The sequence below is a fragment of the Schistocerca piceifrons genome, chromosome X, assembly GCF_021461385.2.
Source record: "Schistocerca piceifrons isolate TAMUIC-IGC-003096 chromosome X, iqSchPice1.1, whole genome shotgun sequence".
NCBI lineage: Eukaryota > Metazoa > Arthropoda > Insecta > Orthoptera > Acrididae > Schistocerca > Schistocerca piceifrons.
The window spans coordinates 634432219-634454744 of NC_060149.1; positions in this window are offsets into that span (position 1 = coordinate 634432219).

Genomic DNA, 22526 nt, shown 5'->3' on the forward strand with positions numbered 1-22526 from the left:
ATTAAAATCACCCATGAGCAGAACACTGTCCATGTCCTTTACTCTAACAACTACGTCACTGAGTGCGTCATAAAAACTATCCATCTTATCTTGATCTGTCCCTTCACAATGCGAATATACTGACACAATCGTAATTTTCTTGCTAGACACTGTCAAATTTATCCACATCAGTCGTTCGTTTACATACCTTCTTGCAACTACGCTGGGTTCCATTTCTTTCCTGATGAAAAGCCCTACACCCCATTGTGCTATTCCTGCTTTGACTCCTGACGGGTAGACGTTGTATTCTCCCACTTCCTCTTCTTTCTCACCCCTTACCAGAATGTCACTAACAGCTAAAACGTCCAGCCCCATCTTACTTGCAGCCTCTCCCAGCTCTACCTTCTTCCCAGAGTAGCCCCCATTGATATTAATAGCCCCCCATCTCGTTACCATTCTTTTGCCGAGTCGTATCTTAGGAGTCCCTGGTTTGTCAATTAGAGGTGGGACTCCGTCACCTCCAAAGGTCCGAGGCATTTTGCTCTGATTGTTGCCAGCATCATATTTATAGTACCAGGGAAGCAGGTTGCTAGCCTTACTTGCCCCGGGTCCCATTGAGTTTTACCCCTAACGGTTGAGGGACTAACCAGTGGATTTGGTAGTCGGGCAACAAAATTATTGGCTTTGCCTAAACCCTCAGAAAACAAATCCCGAAATTCTGCTCATAATATAGTAACACTGTCCCTAGAATCAAAGGAAGAAACAGAAAGTGCATTCTCCTGAAAGCTTCACCCAAACAAATCAAAAGAGTCTAGACCAAAAGTGTTATCACTGTCACGGAAGGTAGGCACGGTAAATATCACTGTCTTTGTCAAATTGTGGAAAGTTGCAGGAAGGCTACAAGAGCCTAAGACAGGAATGTCTTGGCCGCTATACACCGTCAGCATATGGCGCGCTGTGCACAACTTAGATTTGCCAACCGATTTGTATGGGCTATGGTTGAGCAGTCATTGAAGGGGCAGTGTCAAGTTGCAAGTGGACTGATCGTCCAGCAATAGTGATATACATAAAAAGTTTGTAGTCCTGACTTCCGCGAGTCCGCAGATTGTACATGACCCCGTTTGCCGCAAAAAAGCAAGTCGCTTCACTCGAGGAGTAAGATCGGCTAGCATGACCTCACACCTTGTGCCGAACGCGACACGTGTTTGTGGAGCGTTGTGGCTGTTGCCGGCCGGGCGCGCTGTTTGTGAGCCGGCTGTGGGGCCTGTTTGTCACGGCTATCTATAGCATAAGCAGGCATTACCCAAAAACTCTTTTGTACTTTCACGAAAATCTCAATAGTTAAGAATATGCAGAACCTGTTGCAAGTAAAGGCCTGGGTATTTAACAATCTGTTTCCGAATTCGAGAATCAGTGACACTGTGCATGATGGCACCACGAATCATTACATCACTCTAGTATTTCTTAGAGTCACATTTGAATCTACAGTCTAGTAAGGCCTTGCAAATCAGTAACGTACTGACAGTATGTCTGGCTTTGTTGCTTATGCATACCTAAGGATTTGTAAACAGCAGCCATCATCATAATACACTCCTGGAAATTGAAATAAGAACACCGTGAATTCATTGTCCCAGGAAGGGGAAACTTTGTTGACACATTCCTGGGGTCAGATACATCACATGATCACACTGACAGAACCACAGGCACATACACACAGGCAACAGAGCATGCACAATGTCGGCACTAGTACAGTGTATATCCACCTTTCGCAGCAATGCAGGCTGCTATTCTCCCATGGAGACGATCGTAGAGATGCTGGATGTAGTCCTGTGGAACGGCTTGCCATGCCATTTCCACCTGGCGCCTCAGTTGGACCAGCGTTCGTGCTGGACGTGCAGACCGCGTGAGACGACGCTTCATCCAGTCCCAAACATGCTCAATGGGGGACAGATCCGGAGATCTTGCCGGCCAGGGTAGTTGACTTAACCTTCTAGAGCACGTTGGGTGGCACGGGATACATGCGGACGTGCATTGTCCTGTTGGAACAGCAAGTTCCCTTGCCGGTCTAGGAATGGTAGAACGATGGGTTCGATGACGGTTTGGATGTACCGTGCACTATTCAGTGTCCCCTCGACGATCACCAGTGGTGTACGGCCAGTGTAGGAGATCGCTCCCCACACCATGATGCCGGGTGTTGGCCCTGTGTGCCTCGGTCCTCACCTGCACGGCGCCAAACACGCATACGACCATCATTGGCACCAAGGCAGAAGCGACTCTCATCGCTGAAGACGACACGTCTCCATTCGTCCCTCCATTCACGCCTGTCGCGACACCACTGGAGGCGGGCTGCACGATGTTGGGGCGTGAGCGGAAGACGGCCTAACGGTGTGCGGGACCGTAACCCAGCTTCATGGAGACGGTTGCGAATGGTCCTCGCCGATACCCCAGGAGCAACAGTGTCCCTAATTTGCTGGGAAGTGGCGGTGCGGTCCCCTACGGCACTGCATAGGATCCTACGGCCTTGGCGTGCATCCGTGCGTCGCTGCGGTCCGGTCCCAGGTCGACGGGCACGTGCACCTTCCGCCGACCACTGGCGACAACATCGATGTACTGTGGAGACCTCACGCCCCACGTGTTGAGCAATTCGGCGGTACGTCCACCCGGCCTCCCGCATGCCCACTATACGCCCTCGCTCAAAGTCCGTCAACTGCACATACGGTTCACGTCCACGCTGTCGCGGCATGCTACCAGTGTTAAAGACTGCGATGGAGCTCCGTATGCCACGGCAAACTGGCTGACACTGACGGCGGCGGTGCACAAATGCTGCGCAGCTAGCGCCATTCGACGGCCAACACTGCGGTTCCTGGTGTGTCCGCTGTGCCGTGCGTGTGATCATTGCTTGTACAGCCCTCTCGCAGTGTCCAGAGCAATTATGGTGGGTCTGACACACCGGTGTCAATGTGTTCTTTTTTCCATTTCCAGGAGTGTACTTTGTAAGCGCCGGTAACAGTTCCTCATATTTCAAATGTTCTGGGCGAGAAAAGTGAAAAAGTTTGGCGCATAATCTATAAACAGTCATACCTGCCTGGCCAAGAAACAAAAATAAGTTTTTTTTTCTTTATTGTATTTCGGGGGCGGCGGGCTGGCAGCAGTGTAATATGTCGCTCTACAGCCTACAGATAAAGTTTAAAAAAAAAACATAATGAGGAGTCATAACAATAAAAAGAAGTGATAAAACGGTGACTATTTCAAATTGGGATATGGCAAAAAAGATGTGAAGAAAACACCAAAAAAAATAGACAGGCACAATTAAGAAAAACACAGCGACAGTCTGGTTTCTGTTCGCAGCACTTTAAAAAGAGGACGCACAACATTGAATACACACGGAAAACACTGCACTATAGAGTACGATGGCATATGAGTATGGCGGAGGGGCGAGGGGGGGGGGGTGGAGGACCCGGACAGATAATGGTGGGGAAAAAGGGTGGGAACCGATGGATGGAGAGAGCATAGAAAAGGGGGAGGGGGAGAGCAGGGCGGACGCGAGAAAGGAGTGGGGAAGACAGTGGAGGCGAAAGAAAAAAGGACTCGGGGGGGGGGGGGGGGAGAGAATGGAGTCAAGGAGTGGGTAGGTGGAGAAAAAACATTATGGCAGGAGGGGGGGGGGGACAAAAATGTTTGGCAGTACCACATATATGATTCGCTGTGATGTCCGCGTTGAACTATACGAGGTATTCATTCCAGTCTTCCTTCGCCTCGTCATACTCGCGTGTGGACGTTGGCACGGCCAATGGTTCCGGCGTCGTTTTCGAAATCATCTGCGCCGTCATGAAGCGATTCATCACTTACAAGCAGTTGCGCCATTTTTTGACTCTGAAACTGAATATCCTGAGTTAGATCAACGACAGGTGGCGCAGCAGGCGATTGGAGCATGGTAGTCAGTTTGAACTAAGCAATGCACAAACACACCAACAGCAACACAAAACAGCACAGAAAGGAAGGGGGTGCGAAAGTAGCAACCTCAGAACCAAGAAAATAAACAGCACAAGCAAAACAAACATATCGTACATACAATACGTGCCCACAACCTATAAAAGCAACCAAAAAGACGACAGTAAAGTAAGAAGTCAACAAAACTTTAGAGCGGCGCCTATGGTGCTGCCAGTCCGCCCCGTATTGGGCATTGAAATACATTAAAGGAAAAAAAAAAAAAAAATCTGGGGACTGCCACGGAAAGGTGCGTTGCTGTTGCCAACTGTGAGACGCCGACGACAAAATGTTATTTAATGAACATTTCTTCATTAACTTATGTTCTCATTTATACACAGTATGTTACTTCTGTTGTGTTAGTGCAAAAACTAAATAATTTTTCCCTTTCAGATACCTGACCTCACTTGTGAAAGAACACTTAATGGGAAAAATATCCAAGTCATCATGGAACATTTGCAGTTTTCCACGAAAGCAAAGTATACTAATAAAATAAAGATTAAGGAAACACCAAAGAAAGAAATCCACCACAATTAATCGAATGTGCCGAAAATAGGTTAACTTCCAGTGTTCGCAGAGGACGATAGTGTCAAAATTTAATCTGCATCTGCATCATACTCCGCAAGCCACATAATGATGTGTAGTGGAGGGGGCTTCCAGTACCACTAACTGATCCCCCCTTCCCTGTTCCACTCGCGAGTAGTGTGTCGGAAGAATGATTGCCAGCAAGCCCTTGTATCAGCTCTAATTTCTAAAATATTCTCTTCGTAATCATTTTGCGAAATGTATGTGGGGCGAAGTAATATGTTTTCCGACTCTTACCGGAAAGTGTTCTCTTGAAATTTTGAATAGTAAACCTCTTTGTGACACACACTGCCGCTCTTGTAACGTCTGCCATTAAAATTTGTTGAGCATCTCTAGCGCCAACTGAACAAATCGGTGACAAAATGGGCCGCTCTTCATTGTGTTTTCTCTATCTCTTCTATCAGACCTAAGTGGTAAGTATCCAGGACTGATGAACAGTATTCAAGAATGGTCGAATAAGTGTCATATAAGCCACTTCCTTCGTGAATGAGCTACATTCCTTAAGCTTCATCCTATGAATCTCAGTCTGGCATCTCCTTCTCATACTATTGTTTATGTGGTCATTCCGCTTAAGGTCGCTCTGGATAGTTACTCCTAGATGTTTTATGTTAGATACTGTTTGCAGTAGTCTTTCATGAATAGCGTAGTTGTACAGTGGTGGATTTCTTTTCCTATGTACGCGCAATATGTTACACTTATTCACGTTCAGCGTCAACTGGCGCGGCTTGCATCACTCATCAATCTTTTGCAAGTCACTATGCGAATCGATACTGTCTTCTGGCGTTGCTACTTTTCTATAGAAAACCGCATCGTCTGTGAACAGTCTTAAAGGGCTTCTGACGCTTTCTACTAGATCATTTATATACATCGTAAACAGTAATGGTCCCATCAAATTTTCTTGGGATACTCCGGAAAGACCTTTACATCTGTTGCTTATGTTCCATTAAGGGCCACTGCTCGAAGTAATTTTCAGACAATACATTCAGAACAAGGTCACACGAATTCCTGTCTATGGAACCAGTTTTGATAGCATAACTCTCCCAATATATATAGCTAATAAGTTGAAGTCATCCCCCATTACAACAACATGGTTGAGAGGAAAATTAGTAATGATATTTTGAGAGTTATCTCTGAAGCGGTCTGCCAAAACAGCTTCTAACCCTGGAGGTCTATAAAAACATCCGATTATCATTTTTCACCGAGCCTTTGTGCTTAATTTTACCCAGATTAATCAGTGATAACCTGGCTTGGTACTGTCGAGTTTCTTACTGCAATCCATATGTCACCACTATTCGGGGCTAACCTACCTTTACGATGAATATTCCAATCTGAACTAAGATTTCGTTGTTATTCACTTCCGGTTTCAACCAACTTCCTGTCCGCAGTACTATCTGGGAATTATAACCTTCGATAAGCGATACTAATTTTAGTATCTTTCTTCCCCAGAAACTTTGAACTGACGTGAAATGACGCGACATTGACGGCCTGTGTGGATGCCATCATTTGAAATGCTTTGTGAAATGTTTTGACGTGATATGACGACCAATGTGAATTTTCCATAAAAGACAATGACAAACTGCTACCATGTATTAAAGCCAATACGCACTGGTCGTCATGTTACATCACATCAAAGCATTGTACAAAGCATTTTAACTGACGACATTAATTCAGTCCGTCAACGGGCTGTCACGTCACTTCACGTCAAGTCAAGATTTTTCGGGAAGGAAGTTCTGACGGTGCTATTAAGATCGGAAGTTAATATTTTTTTCTTTATGTGTTCTTCCACAAGCGTTGTCAGCTATCTGAAAGCGAAAAATTGTTTAGGTGTTACAAAAACAGAACAGAGCTGCGACCTACAGGATGTTTCTGTAAGCACTCCGTCTTCAGGCCACGAGTATCCTACCGGGACCATCCGACCGCCGTGTCATCCTCAATTGAGGATGCGGATAGGAGGGGTGTGGGGTCAGCCGACACCCCCGGGATAACAAGGCCGCCCAGCAGTGTTAGTGACGTCACACTAAGCGGCCCATAGCCGACGCAGCAGTCCGCGGACACCTCCGTACAGACGCGCCTGATGCTAACGATCTTCTGTCCGTCATACAGAAAGGAGCGAACTATAATTCGAACCAAAGACCAAATTATGTATATTCTTGTAAACAGCATAAAGGTTCATAACGAAATACCGATTACATATACGGGCAGGAATAGGTTCTAGAACTCCTCTGAAAAGTGTGTATCTTCAGTACCAGAATGAACATCAAATTGTCAGGTTTTCTAAATAGGAAAGCACTTTGTTAGTAACAGACAGCAATAATGAGACTTGCAGTTGGTGATTTCTACGTGGAAAAGGAAATAAGCTGTAGAGAGATTGAAAACGGTAAGTAAAGAGAGCCTCAGCCTTTTGCTCACATTCTTACATGTAATGCACTTGGTTGTTTTTCATTTCCTTACCTTTCATAACATTTTTAATATTGTTTCAAGAAGTGTATCTTCAATAGCAGAGTGAACTTCAAATTGTCAGGCTTTTTTTAAAGGAAAGAGCAGTCCCTTAGTATCACAGTGGAAGACAGAATCTTGTGTTCAGTGATGTCTATGTTAAAACGAGAATATTTGATATCTATCTTTTGTTTCCATTCTTTATTACTGGGGATACACTTGTAAAAATTCTTGAAAAGAGCTGTCACCATGAACATATGAGTAAATTCACAATAGTCATGTGCTTTATGAGATAAAGCGAACTCTTGTTACCTTATTGTAAACGAAAGTTGTGAGGGTTTTGCTATGTATGACAGTGTTTAAGATAATTTACTTTCAGTGTAGTAGCGTGAAAATGTTAAGTCCTGCTGTCAGTTGGCATTTGTCACCACCTGTATGCAAGTTTTAAAGCTAAATAGTGTTCTGACAATTATAAAATAGTGGCAAAGTTCCTCAATCGATTAAACTTATTCCTGCCCGTATATGTAATCGGTATTTCGTTATGAAACTTTATGCTGTTTACTAGAATATATATAATTTGGTCTTTGGTTCGAATTATAGTTCGCTCCTTTCTGTATGACGGACAGAAGATCGTTAGCATCATGCGCGTCTTTACGGAGGTGTCCGTGGACTGCTGCGTCGCTTATGGGCCGCTTAGTGTGACGTCACTAACACTGCTGGGCGGCCTTGTTATCCCGGGGGTGTCGGGTCAGCACACCGCTCTCCCGGTCGTTATGGTGGTATTCTTGACCGAAGCCGCTACTAATCGGTCGAGTAGCTCCTCAATTGGCATCACGAGGCTGAGTGCACCCCGAAAAATGGCAACAGCGCATGGCGGACCGGATAGTCACCCATCCAAGTGCCGACCACGCCCGACAGCGCGTAACTTCGGTGATCTCACGGGAACCGGTGTAGCCACTGCGGCAAGGCCGTTGCCACGTTTCTGTAAGAGCGTGCAAAAATGTAAGAGCTCATAGAGAATGCTCCACTGAACAATTTGAGGTAGGGAGAATGCTCCACTGAACAATTCGAGGTAGGGAACCTGGGGTCTGAGAAGCCAGGTTAAGGAGATGTGGAAGTAAACTTGTTGATCGATTTGTCTAGCGTTAATGTTTTCCAGCTTATTTACAACTAATATGCATACAAGTTTACTCGTACTGCCCTGTTAATTTACATGTACTTTCTTTATTTCCTGCAAGGAAACAAGGAGGACGAGCCTGATTACCAGGACGTCACGATGCAGCTTTTGTTTACTTTACTTGTCCACAAGGTGGCTCTGTTGTATTGTACAATTCATTTACATTGTCCCATAACAGAATGTGCTATTAATCGACGACAGAACCATTTATTACTCAGTACTATTCAGAGACGTGCATCACAGTACGATGGAACTGTACTGGTACAGTATTTCCTGGTCGCTGGACTGGAAGGTGAGGTCCTATCCCAGGGCCTGCAAGGTGACCTTACCTGAATCCAATTGGTTATTTCCTATGGGGATATCTGAAGTCACTTGTTTGTGTGATCCCACTGGATAAGGAGATGGAATTAGTTGCCATAACTGTACCTGCCTGTGATGTGATTCGAAGTACACTAGGGATATTTATCAGGGTGCGTCAGAATCTTGTTCGCCAATGTCATGCTTGCATTGAGGTTGATGGCCGTCAGTTCCAGCGCATTTCGTAAGATACACTACAGATGGTACGTTTAGTGTGTCAATGATGGTATTTGCAATTAACTAATGTAAACAAAAAGTACACAGTAATGTGATTTTATTCCTATTATCTCCTTAAGCTGGCTTCTCCGACCCCAGGTTCCCTACCTGAAATTGTTCAGTGGGATATCCTCTGTGGTGTCACCGCCAGACACCACACTTGCTAGGTGGTAGCTTAAATCGGCCGCGGTCCATTTAGTACATGTCGGACCCGCGTGTCGCCACTGTGTAATCGCAGACCTAGCGCCACCACCAAGGCAGGTCTCGTGATACGAGAGAGCACTCGCCCCAGTTGTACGAGAACCTAGCTACCGCCCAGTTGTACGAGAACCTAGCTACCGCCCAGTTGTACGAAGCCTTTCTCTCTCATTAGCCGAGAGACAGAATAGCCATCAGCTAAGTTAATGGCTACGAACTAGCCAGGCGCCATTAGCTTAGCTGATGGCTATTCTGTCTCTCGGCTAATGAGAGAGAAAGGCTTCGTACAACTGGGCGGTAGCTAGGTTCTCGTACAACTGGGCGGTAGCTAGGTTCTCGTACAACTGGGGCGAGTGCTCTCTCGTATCACGAGACCTGCCTTGGTGGTGGCGCTAGGTCTGCGATTACACAGTGGCGACACGCGGGTCCGACATGTACTAAATGGACCGCGGCCGATTTAAGCTACCACCTAGCAAGTGTGGTGTCTGGCGGTGACACCACATCCTCTATGTCCTATTACATTTTTGCGCTCTCTTACGGAAACACCATGCATACTGTGTATAAATAAGCACATAAGCTGATGAAGAAATGTTCATTAAATACATTAACTTTTTTAATCGCAGATACACAGTTTGGTACTGGGCTTAAGCAAATAGATGAGACGTGACATGACGCCCCACCGCTGAGGGGATGGTCACGTGACGTGATGTTCCATTGACATCTACTGTGAACCGGCCTTTAAAAGTACGAGGCACAAAATCGTCTGTAATGTTATCACACAATCGCTTAATTCAACGGAATTTCAGTATCTGCTTCCTCGGAGTAAACAATAAAGGTGCGTTTAGATGGGCCATATCTTATGCCGATATTTAACCACAATAGCATTTCCATCAACATTGCTGCACTGTGACTGCAATAGGTGGTAATTTTGCGGTATGGATGGACAGTATTGCTGATGTTGCAGGTTATGTAGGTAGTTGCCGACGTACTGCAGACGGGTCGCCAGTGTTGTTCACCAAAGGTGGAGAATATTTCGTACTGCAGGGCAATATCTATCTGTCCTTGTTTGTAGATGCCTCTCTCTTGCAATCACGTTTGTTTCCACTTGTCTCATCGAAAGCGCTGCAGTCATGTGTCTGATGGAGTGCCGGCCGCGGTGGCCGAGCGGTTCTAGCCGCTTCAGTCCGGAACCGCGGGAATGCTACGGTCGCAGGTTCGAATCCTGCCTCGGGCATGGATGTTGTGAGTCCTTAGGTTAGTCAGGTTTAAGTAGTTCTAAGTTCTAGGGGACTGATGACCTCAGATGTTAAGTCCCATAGTGCTCAGAGCCATTTTGAACCATGTTTCTGATGCACAGATATTTCGGACCAGAAATTGACATCACGTGACCATACACATCTAGCTTCACAGAATACATGATTGTGTATGTTCTATCATTCTGAAGGTGACTGGCTAACCGTTAAGATGTGTACTTCAGTTGCTCATTCTCATTTCACTTGCTTTCTTTGTTATTTTTGTTTTTGTTCCTGTTGGTTCGTATTTGTTGCTGGGATTTTCTTATTTCTTACATAGTTAATGCTGTTAAAAGATGAAAACAATAACCACATTCAAAAGGCTTTAGCTTGCAGTAACTATTCGGAGGTGATGAGGCTTTCACAGGATAGAGTAGCGTGGAGAGCTGCATCAGACCAGTCTTTGGATTGAATATCACAACAACAACGTTGTTATGGTGATGATTGTCACTGTTTGAATAGTCTGCTACTCATTGTCCATTACATTACTTTTAAGAAATGAGAGTCTCCGTAACGAAATATATGGTAAAGGTAGAATACCTAAACTCTTAAACTGGGCCTTACAGGAGTTTCTAGGTTTTATGATTCTAATTTATGATGATTTTATGATTCTAATTTCCTTTTTTGTAATCTAAAGACTCGCTTAGCTGTTGCCAAATTACCGCAGAATATGACCCCATATTTAAGATGAGTGAGAACGTAGCCATAACAGGCACTCTTAATTGTTTTTTCACGTGAAATCCATCTTTTACATAACATTGAAGTTTGTGCTATTTACGCTTTACATTGAAAACGCAGTCACGGGGTTAGTAAATATGCTCAGTCAGATGGCTAGTCATTACCTAGATCTCAATTTGACATGGTAAACACACACACACTAGGTATGTAGGAAGTTGTTAAAAGTGGTTTCATTCTTCACAAATTAGAAACCATTGTATGTAGGTAGGCACCAATATGATATTTTCACACAATGAGGAGGAAGGTGGTGACTGAAATTTCATGAGAGGATCCTGCCACTACGAAAAACGCCTTCGTTTTAATGACTGCCACCTCAATTCGCGTATCATATACGTAGCACTCTCTCCCCTATTTCGCGATAACATAAAACGAGCTGCCCTTCTTTGAACTTTTTCGATATCCTCCACCAGTTCCATCTGATGTGAATCCCACTTCGCATAGTAATACTTGAGAAGAGAGCGGACAAGCGTAGTGTAAGCGGTCTCTGTACTATTAAGGGAAACGCCTGTGTCAAAGGGTGTTTATGATTTAATTAACATCTAATGGTTCTAATGTGCCACTTACATATTTATTTTTTTATTTATTGTGTTTTTAACAGTGACCTCATAGCTGCTGTTTGTACTTAGCACCTAGACTAGGTGAAATAAAATGTATCTCTTCATTCCTCAACCGATTTCCCAGCATATTACGCGAATAGCAGCACTTTCTTTTCGTCCATTTACATTCACCTCCCCATATTTATCAGTAATTTCTGTTCTCTTCACTTATCTAACTCTTAGTCACTATCTTTGATCGCACACCAGACATTGTTAATTCCAACAAAGATAATCACACCACGTTCGAGTAAAAATACACTTGCAACTGAAGAACGCCAAGGCGCACCAAAACACAGTGCGCAACTGACATGACAAAGCACAGGTGGCGGCAGAGCAGTCCGTTGGATGGTGCGCCCCCGAGCTTGGCGTTTCGCTTGAGCGCTTCACCCTAGATGTACTTGTAACGTTAACGAACTTTTGTGGTGGGGATTCGAACTCAGGTCGTGTCAGTGAGATAACTCTTGTAACGTTAAGAGCTCTTCTGTTGTCCGAAAAATTGGAAAAGATACCCTAAAAGCTATTTAATTGTTAATAAAAATAGTAACAGGTTCTGAGTATCAGTTATACAATGGATAAAGCTAGCATTTGGACTTCAAGATTCGAAGTAGATACTTCAGATAAAGAGTTAACGAAAGAAACGAAAACAGCAAAACTACACGAACTTAACAATTCACATATATTTTAACATTGTCTTAGATACATTAAGAAATTTATGAAGTACGTTTCATAACGGATGAATGAATTTTATTTTAAATGAAAGCAGAAACAAACGAAGGAAAAAATGAACAACGAGAAAGGCTGAATTTAAATCCGGCAGTGCGTCAACGGTCAGTAATGGATGGAGCTCAGCAGAAAATAGTGCTCGCCCTTAGTTCACAAGGCCATACGGCCCAAGCAGTTACAAGTGGAAGCGACAAGGAGGTGAGGAGCACCTTCTTCTCCTGTAACTTTCATATGTGAATGACTATGCAAAAACAAGTAAATGTTCGATTTGAATCTGGGTCTTTGTTTCCTAAAATTACAAAGTAAATTTAAGTACAAAAATATTTTAATAAATGCGCCTTGTGGCGTACTTCTTTGGATATCTCATCCATATTTGCACCTATTTAGTTGCATACAATCCGCACTCTGCCTTCTAAATGTGGAATCTTTGACTATAACGTGAAAAATAGTAATCACATTTTAGTGGGATTAAAACAACTTTGCACCAATCACAATGTATTCTCAAATGTGCCTGGTAAAGTTACAGGCTAGCATCCTCTGCTGTATGTCAGAAGGTACATGCAGTAAATACACTCCTGGAAATGGAAAAAAGAACACATTGACACCGGTGTGTCAGACCCACCATACTTGCTCCGGACACTGCGAGAGGGCTGTACAAGCAATGATCACACGCACGGCACAGCGGACACACCAGGAACCGCGGTGTTGGCCGTCGAATGGCGCTAGCTGCGCAGCATTTGTACACCGCCGCCGTCAGTGTCAGCCAGTTTGCCGTGGCATACGGAGCTCCATCGCAGTCTTTAACACTGGTAGCATGCCGCGACAGCATGGACGTGAACCGTATGTGCAGTTGACGGACTTTGAGCGAGGGCGTATAGTGGGCATGCGGGAGGCCGGGTGGACGTACCGCCGAATTGCTCAACACGTGGGGCGTGAGGTCTCCACAGTACATCGATGTTGTCGCCAGTGGTCGGCGGAAGGTGCACGTGCCCGTCGACCTGGGACCGGACCGCAGCGACGCACGGATGCACGCCAAGACCGTAGGATCCTACGCAGTGCCGTAGGGGACCGCACCGCCACTTCCCAGCAAATTAGGGACACTGTTGCTCCTCGGGTATCGGCGAGGACCATTCGCAACCGTCTCCATGAAGCTGGGCTACGGTCCCGCACACCGTTAGGCCGTCTTCCGCTCACGCCCCAACATCGTGCAGCCCGCCTCCAGTGGTGTCGCGACAGGCGTGAATGGAGGGACGAATGGAGACGTGTCGTCTTCAGCGATGAGAGTCGCTTCTGCCTTGGTGCCAATGATGGTCGTATGCGTGTTTGGCGCCGTGCAGGTGAGCGCCACAATCAGGACTGCATACGACCGAGGCACACAGGGCCAACACCCGGCATCATGGTGTGGGGAGCGATCTCCTACACTGGCCGTACACCACTGGTGATCGTCGAGGGGACACTGAATAGTGCACGGTACATCCAAACCGTCATCGAACCCATCGTTCTACCATTCCTAGACCGGCAAGGGAACTTGCTGTTCCAACAGGACAATGCACGTCCGCATGTATCCTTTGCCACCCAACGTGCTCTAGAAGGTGTAAGTCAACTACCCTGGCCAGCAAGATCTCCGGATCTGTCCCCTATTGAGCATGTTTGGGACTGGATGAAGCGTCGTCTCACGCGGTCTGCACGTCCAGCACGAACGCTGGTCCAACTGAGGCGCCAGGTGGAAATGGCATGGCAAACCGTTCCGCAGGACTACATCCAGCATCTCTACGATCGTCTCCATGGGAGAATAGCAGCCTGCATTGCTGCGAAAGGTGGATATACACTGTACTAGTGCCGACATTGTGCATGCTCTGTTGCCTGTGTCTATGTGCCTGTGGTTCTGTCAGTGTGATCATGTGATGTATCTGACCCCAGGAATGTGTCAATAAAGTTTCCCCTTCCTGGGACAATGAATTCACGGTGTTCTTATTTCAATTTCCAGGAGTGTAGTATAGTGCAGGGAAATATGCACAATATAGAATCAAGTGAATCCCTGGAATTATGTGCAACCGATCTTTTCACCCCCCCTCCCGACATCTAGAGGAGGATGTACCCATGTTTTGTGGTGACTGACGGTTTTAGCAACTATGTCAAACTATATCCAATAGAGCTAATGCCAAAATGCTGGTAGACTAGCTGTAAGAGGACTATTTTGTTAATATTGGCAATCTAAGAGTCTTTTATCGGATATCGGAAGTAGCCATATAAGGATCTCGGGGTATTTTGCTCAGGCAAATATGAACGAGAGGGTTATGCGTGAGTTAAATAGATCGTGTAGAACTTATTGTGCCAGGAAGCATTCAACTTCGACCGATCATATTAAAAACTTCGAGAAATCATCAACAACCTTAAACATGGTACAAGAGGTTTTGCTCTTGGTGAGATAACGTTCAACGAGGAACCCCAGAACATCCGTTAAAAACATGGTGGATTTTCCAGTCTTATCGCAGAGCGCAATAGGTGAAAAGGAAGTACAGGCTAGGAGAAACATACGTAAATAAGCCTTGGACAGAAAAAGGCTGCATGATGCAAAATCTGTCCGCACCAGTTTTAACATTGGTGTTCTAGTGTTAGTTAAAAGAAAAATCCAAGAAAACTTAAGTGAAAACGCAGAAGTTCATGCATATTTATCAATTACCATTCAGGATAAGAAGTAAGCCTTATGAAAACGCGTACCTATTCGAATACCCCAAAAGTAAAAGAGAACTAGGTCTACAAAACTTGGTAGATCTGAAGCCTTTCAAAATTGACAGTAATTGTATTATGTAGGGAGTCTGCCACTATTTTGTGCCTACTCAGTTTGACGCACTGTGCAGTTCCAGCTACATGTAACTTTATCTCCATTTTTTTTACAAGTTTCATTCTCTTCTTCTGTTCTCTCTATAGTGAGCCTTTATGTTGCACATATGCTGTTAGTTTGTAATATCTCCTTAGCAAGTAAGAATGATTCCTGAAAATGACTATACCCAAATGGTCACTTACAAGAGAATATGAGAGGTAGTTTACAATAGTAAATTCCAAATATTTAAAATCACAATGGCTGACTTAGGAGCACCAATGATTAAAAAAAATTAATGGCTAAAGTAAACAAATAATAAATAGCATCCAGAAAAACGATTAGTAACAACAAAATACAGATACTTTGCGTTAGGAGAAGTAACTGAAGCTGAAAATTCCGGAAATCTTGAAAAATAAACTCTAAATAGATTAATAATTTTCTTGTTGGAAGTAAGTTTGTCTGTAGACAAGAGAGAGTAATAATATGATGCTAATAGAGAAAAGCCAAAGCGTTTTGCTTTTAATTAAGGGAGATGTGTGAAATTAGTGTGAGGATCACACCAAATATATGTGTAAATAATGAGGTCAGTAGCCTGACGAAGATAAACGTAGAAAGAAGCATCGAAATAAGTAGGAAACTGAAATATGTGGCTAAATGAAAATAGGGAGAAATTGGAGTAATAAAGTCAGTAGACTGACATATAAGGTAAAATGGTGGACAATTGGTGTGTAATTCCCTCATGTCTCTTAAAAAGGGTTGAGAAACGCGTAATCTTGCTTAAGCCAGATGGTCAGTTAACAGATAAATATTGACACATACAGACAACAATACAGATAAACGAATATGTCAAGAACTGCAGATAGCAGAGTACTGATATGTCATAATAAAAACAGCTTTTCAATTATGTGTGTAACAAAGCAAAGTAACTGGTGTCAGACAAATAACTTCCTTAGTATACTAATCCACATGACAATTGAGCCATATGAAGATAGAACTTACAAAGGTGAGGCGATTTTCTACGTAAAGCAACATCTAAGGTAATGAAGTAAATTGCAGACTAGCCCAAAATGTGGCTATTTTAAAAACCTATGTTAACTCTCAGAACATAATAGCTATGGTTTATAAAATAAACTGCAAAATTCGTGATTCAAGCTTAAGAACGAAGTAAGTGGTAAAAGTTAGCTAGAGTAACATCACGATTTTATAAAGTGGGGTATTTCCAGTAATCACTTTGAGAAGGTTAATAACAGTTTTCTAAATAGTACATTTTAAAAATAAAAATTCTTTCTGATAACTTCTCAATTAAGTACTTAAATTATAAAGGAAAATTAAAGAATGTGTTTTGTCCTCCCTTAGATATAAGTTGAGAGCAGAAGCTTAGGTTATGTTACCTGTTCCTCAGGGATATGGAGGCTTTATGAAAGTCAGCCTACAAGCCACACTGAGAATGATGTGAGAAGGACAGCAACCACAGAGCCACCTCACCTTTCCCTTTTTGTACTAGAGTGTTGAGAAGGACACCAACCATAATGACTTCCCACCCCCTAACCTAAATGTTTTAGTGAAAGTGTTTTAAGGACACACCACAGTGCCTACAGTTGTGATTAAATGTGTGAGTACTAAAAAACTATAAATCTCAGTTGCTGAAGGGCAAACCTACAAAATTCTGTACGACGTTAGAAATTACGGTCATCGAGTGCCTGCAGTAGTAACAGATGATAGGGATGGAAATTCTGTCGCTGCAGGATGCGAATAACACTCGTTTAGCTGATTCCACATTCTTAACAATGTGTCTCGTTCTACTGTGTGGATTCATTAGCGTCGTAACCAGAACAGCTTCCTCGTGTTCTGTGTTAGTTGTAGTCTTGTTTCTTGTTCTTTTTTTGACGTTCAAGCTGCCTGTCCGAACTAGCGTCTTAATAATTCGTGCAATTGCCTAGCGCATCGGGCACTGGCGATCCGATGCACTGTTTCTACGGCGTTTCTTTTATATTCATCATATAAAAGTAGTGTATCCAACTTCTCCTCATTGGTTTACATGTGTGCAAGCAATGAGTGTTGAAGTAAAAATGAGCGGCCTGCATTGCGGACAAGTAAACAGGCAAATATGTTGACATTCTGGTACAGCATAACAGGAGAGTTTTGCTTGGCGGTGTTTGCACCGCTAATGCCGATTCTGGCCACCGTGCTCTCGTTTTCGGTAAAAGTAGGAAGTGAACTCGAGAGGACTGTACACTGTAATACATTTCTCGAATTTTTTACTATTTAAGGGTCTCAACGTCAACATTAACAAACGCTGTTTAACTGTAATTGTCTTTTCAAGAGCTGTCGAATGCAGTTAAAAAAAGTGTGTACTTGCTTCAGTATCTCCGTTGATACCAGCGCTAAAAACATTAACCAAACAAGAAAATACCTGCCCCTCGACGCTTTAACATTTTCCGAAAACCGCGTTTCGATATGTGTAACTGCTCACGAAATAAAAGGGGTGTTACGTCTTACGTGACACGCCCTTTATAATGTTTTGCTACATATGGTTAATTTTGTAGGTATAGTAGTAAGGAAAATTTAGCTAAAATCAATTACATTGAAAGGAGATCAGTTATAGTAACATCACTTGTTTGTAATATTTAATTTTGTTCAAAAATAAATTTTTTCGAGAAAATAAAGAGGGGGTTGTGAGACGAAACAAATGCTAGACCATAGACCACTGACGAAACAAATGCTGTATCACTGTACGAGGTACTGAGGCGATAGAGTGTGGCGGGGCTTACCGCGCTACATCACCATAACGCCCCTGTGCGTAACATACAAAGGATTGCACCGTAATTTAAGACTGAAATTAAAAATTAAAATAACTTTTCCAAACTTCATTAGTGTATGCTTAAGTATATTAATGTTAACACTGTTAAATCTCAGTATAATCAAATTAATATGCTAGGCAAAATATACGATCGTAAGAGAAAAATAACTGGTGCTTAATAATAAAACTAGAAAGCTGAAAAGTGGTCAGCATATGAAAAGAAGAGTCACAATTAGAAGTTACAAGTGTCAGTTTCATAAGAGCAATATTCTGGTTAAAATCGACGTTTTTACGAAAAGTTGAAGCCACTAAATATCAGACTAAGAAGACTGAAAATTCATATGTAGCCTTGTTTCATGTAAAAACATTAAATATGTGACACCGTTATGCTACCTCTATTAGTTTTCATGTTATTTACTAAAAACCAAATTTGGAATGAAAATGTGCTTCTTCATGGTAGATCAAGCAGTATTTGTATTTGTAATAGAAAGTCTTAATTGCAGTACTCGATTACGATCATAAAATAATACGACTACACCAAATTTCAAGACTATGTTTTAAATTACAACGGTTACAAGGAATCTTAAAGAGGCAGTTCAGAGGTCATGTTCTTCTGTCAGTTCCGTTCTAAAAATTCTAGTTGACAAAATGTAAATGCAATCGAGCAAAAACTTTTTCAGTAACTAAAGCAAACTTAACTCTATTTAAATAAAAATTAAGAAGATTGTAAACTGTTAAACGACAAAGGTATTAATTAATATGTGTGCGAGAAAGGGGCCATTTAGAAACTGCTACTTGTGCCTAGGGCGGCTGATAGCAGACGTTCTGTTTGGCAGTCCGTTGCGCCCCTATATAAAGCGTAGCATACATCTCACGCTAGGTGAGGAGAGCCCTATGTCATAGTGACGCAACACTACGTCATCGTGATGTAAATAAACCTAAATCGAATTCATGAGTACGTATATCGATCTTTGCAGTTGTACCACAGAGGTTTCACGGTAACATGAAAGCTAAATGTAAATACATGCGTAGAAACGAAGTTACAGCAGTTGTGTGGTATGTTCTGCCCAGTTGAATTACTTATTAAACTGTAATCTCAACCTTTTAGGATGTTATTGTGTGTTTCTTGATGTAATGAATGTCTGAACGTTATGGTTATGGTTCATAACAATAACGAAAGTGAAAAAAAGCGAGTAGTCTTTTTTTTTTAAATCCTATTAATTGTGCATAAATGATGTGGACACAAACGTGAAATAGGGAGAAATTAAAGTGTTTCGTATTTTTATAAAAGCCAATGGATTGTACATAATTCTTCGAGGCAGAACCGTTAAACTGAGAAATTAATGTGGTTCCCAAGATAATTCCGAATGTTGCTGGAATTGTAATTTTGTTTTCATGCTGTAGATCAGGACAGAAACTTTTGCTCTTCAGAAATAAATTATTGCTGATTATTATAATCTACTGACCTGTTATAACACATGTCATTATTTTTCTTCATACATTGTATACTGTGAAAAAACAATGACATGCAAGTCACATTTACCAGCATTTTAAGCGAGTGAAAGCAATGAGTGCTGTTGCAATTTTCAGCTACTTTTTGTATGACTCTTAGGCAATATAGAAATAGCTATAGTAACCATACCAAACACCCCCAAAATTTATACCATGTCTATTGAGAGAATAAACAAACACAGCATTCCACCTTCGTATATGAAACATCACTTCGTGCTGCTAAAAAACTGTCAGCTGTTGAGGTTATTTTGTCAAGTAGCTCACCCATTGTGACAGTCAGTGTTAACATCATTTGGTCAACTACTAGCAAACTTACTTTTTTTTATAGTTGATACTGCTTAAATATTAAAATGTGAGTAACAATTATAGGCGAAATATCATTGTTTTTTCACAGTATACAGCGTATAAAGAAAAATAATGACATGTTATAAACAGGTTACATTATGCATTATAATCATCAGCAATAATTTATTTCTGAAGAGCAAAATTTTCTGGTTTGATCTGCAACATGAAGGCAAAATTATAATTCCAGCAACATACGGAATTATCTTTGGAACCGCAGTAATTTCTCGGTACAACGTTTCTGCCAAGAAAAATTATGTACAATCCATTGGATTTTATAAAATTGCAAACATTTTAATTTCTCCCTATTTCATGTTTGTGTCCACATGATTTATGCACAATTAATCGGATTTTTAAAAAATGACTATTCGCTTTTTTTCACTTTCGTTATTGTTATGAACCATAACCATAACGTTCAGATATTCATTACATCAAGAAACACACAATAACATCCTAAATTGTTGAGATTACAGCTTAATAAGTTATTCAACTGGGCAGAACATACCACACAACTGCTGTAACTTCGTTTCTACACATGTATTTACATTTAGCTTTCATGTTAGCGTGAAACCTCTGTGGTACAACTGCAAAGATCGATATACGTACTTGTGAATTCGATTTAGGTTTATTTACGTCACGATGACCTAGCGTTACGTCACTATGACGTAGGGCTCTCCTCACCTAGCGTGAGATGAATGCTACCCCTATATAAATACAGCCAGAGAGGCAGGGAGCACCCCAGCCAGTTGCCTTGCCTTTACCATTGTGTCCCACCCTCTCTCCATCTCCACACCCTCCACCTCCTTTCCCAACGCAACTTCCAGCACCTACCCCTCCCAGATGATGAGCTTCGCCCTGACGTCTACCCTTCCTACCAACTCTAACCTCACCTTCCTCCTGCCTCCTCCTCAGGGCTCCCTCTCCTCCCCCTCCCTCCTCCTGAGCGGCTTTCCCCCTCCTACGCCCCCTCCCTCTCTTGTGCTGCCCTTCAGTGTCTCTGCACTCCCTCCTGCCTCGTCTTCCCTCTTCATCTCCTGCCCTGTCATCTCCTACCTCTTGGTGCGCCCCCTGTCCCCCCTTTTCCTCTTCCTCCCGCCCCCCATTCCTCCTCCCCTCTTTTATCCTCCTCTTCGACCTCCAGTCCTTCAGCAGGTCCCTACCAACGGTTTTTATTCTTTGTGAGTTTTCTATCATTTCCAGTGGTGTTGTTTTGTAAGTGTATCGCTCTGTGTGATCTTTATACTGTGGTCGACTTTTAACTTGAGTTTGACACCAGTGATTTTAAGTACGCAATGAATTGCCAGCTGTTTTCTTTTAACTTTATGTCGACTTTTTAATTGTCCCCCCATATCCCCGTTTTAGTGTATATTTTAACTCCCATCATCTCCATTTACTGTATTTTTATGCCCCCCCTTTTTTGCCCCCTCTTTTATGCAAGAGTTCCCCTTGTAGTTGTGTTAAAGCCTTTTGGCTGAAGAGCGGTGGACTGTGCCACTGCCAACCCTCCCCTGCCCCATAGGGGCAGGGGAATAAAATTACAATAAAGAAAAAAAACAGGGAGCACACACTCCTCACTGAAATATCAAACGGTCCACATCAGTAAAACTCACCCATGTGTTGTGCCTCAATTCACGCCAGAGCTGGGCAGACTTGAATGTGTTTTCGGTAAAGGTAGGAAGTAAACTCAAGATGACTGTACACCATCCTGGATCGCTTATATAAGGGGTGTTCAAAAAGAAACAAGCCAGAGTCTGGAATGCACAAACCGGTGACAGGGGGTAATATTGTGGTGTGTGTAACGAGGTGTGGTTCCGACCAGAGCATGGAAGTTCACAGCATGCATTAATCATCCACACGAGTGCAAGAAAGGTTATACTGACGTTCTTCTTTGGCCAAGATGGCCCCCTTCGGATTCACTTCCTGCAGCACGGGACAACAGTGAATGCCCAGCATTAATCGCAAACCTTGACCACCCTTCATTAAGCGATCAAATGAAAACGACCAGGCAATCTCATCTGTGGGGTCATTCTGTTCCATGACAAGGCAAAGCCTCATACAGCCAACACAGTTGCGGCACTCCTGCGGAAATTCAAATGGGAGGTTCTCGGCCACCGTCCATACAGTAAAGACCTCTCTCCATGTGAGTACTCCATTTTCGGTCCCCTTAAAAAGGATCTGAGGGGCAAATGATTCACCTTGGATGATGACGTCCAGCTGTACATGTGGTGCTGGTTAACATCACAGCCCTGGGAATTTTATGATACAGCCATTCACCGCCTTGTGTCACAGTGGGACAAATGTCTCTAACATACAGGTACTTGTTTCTGTAATTATGCCTCCAGCTAGTTTCTTTTTGAACGTTCCGTATATTTCATGGAAGTAACTGTTTATGTGCTACCTGTAATGTCGACAAAGCCGCGTGGCAAGTGGCGGGATTATTTTCCGCTTTTAAGGTGAGTAATCAACTTTTGGTGATTAGAAGTCAGGGCGATAGACCATTTTACTTGGAACTCACCATAGAGGCCGCCTCTAAACTGGTAATAGTGCTGTTTCCGATAGGGATATTAGTTATAATACTAAGACATATATTTTGTGTGTGTGAACTTTTACAGAATATATCACTTACTTAAAACTCAAAACTTTTATTTACAGTCATAGTTCCTATCCCACTGAGTAAACAACAAGTAGGAACATTTTCTGTCAGTGAGCACAAAGAGTAATGTGGAGCTGCAGACCGGAAATTACGGTCAGTATCTTCTCCATC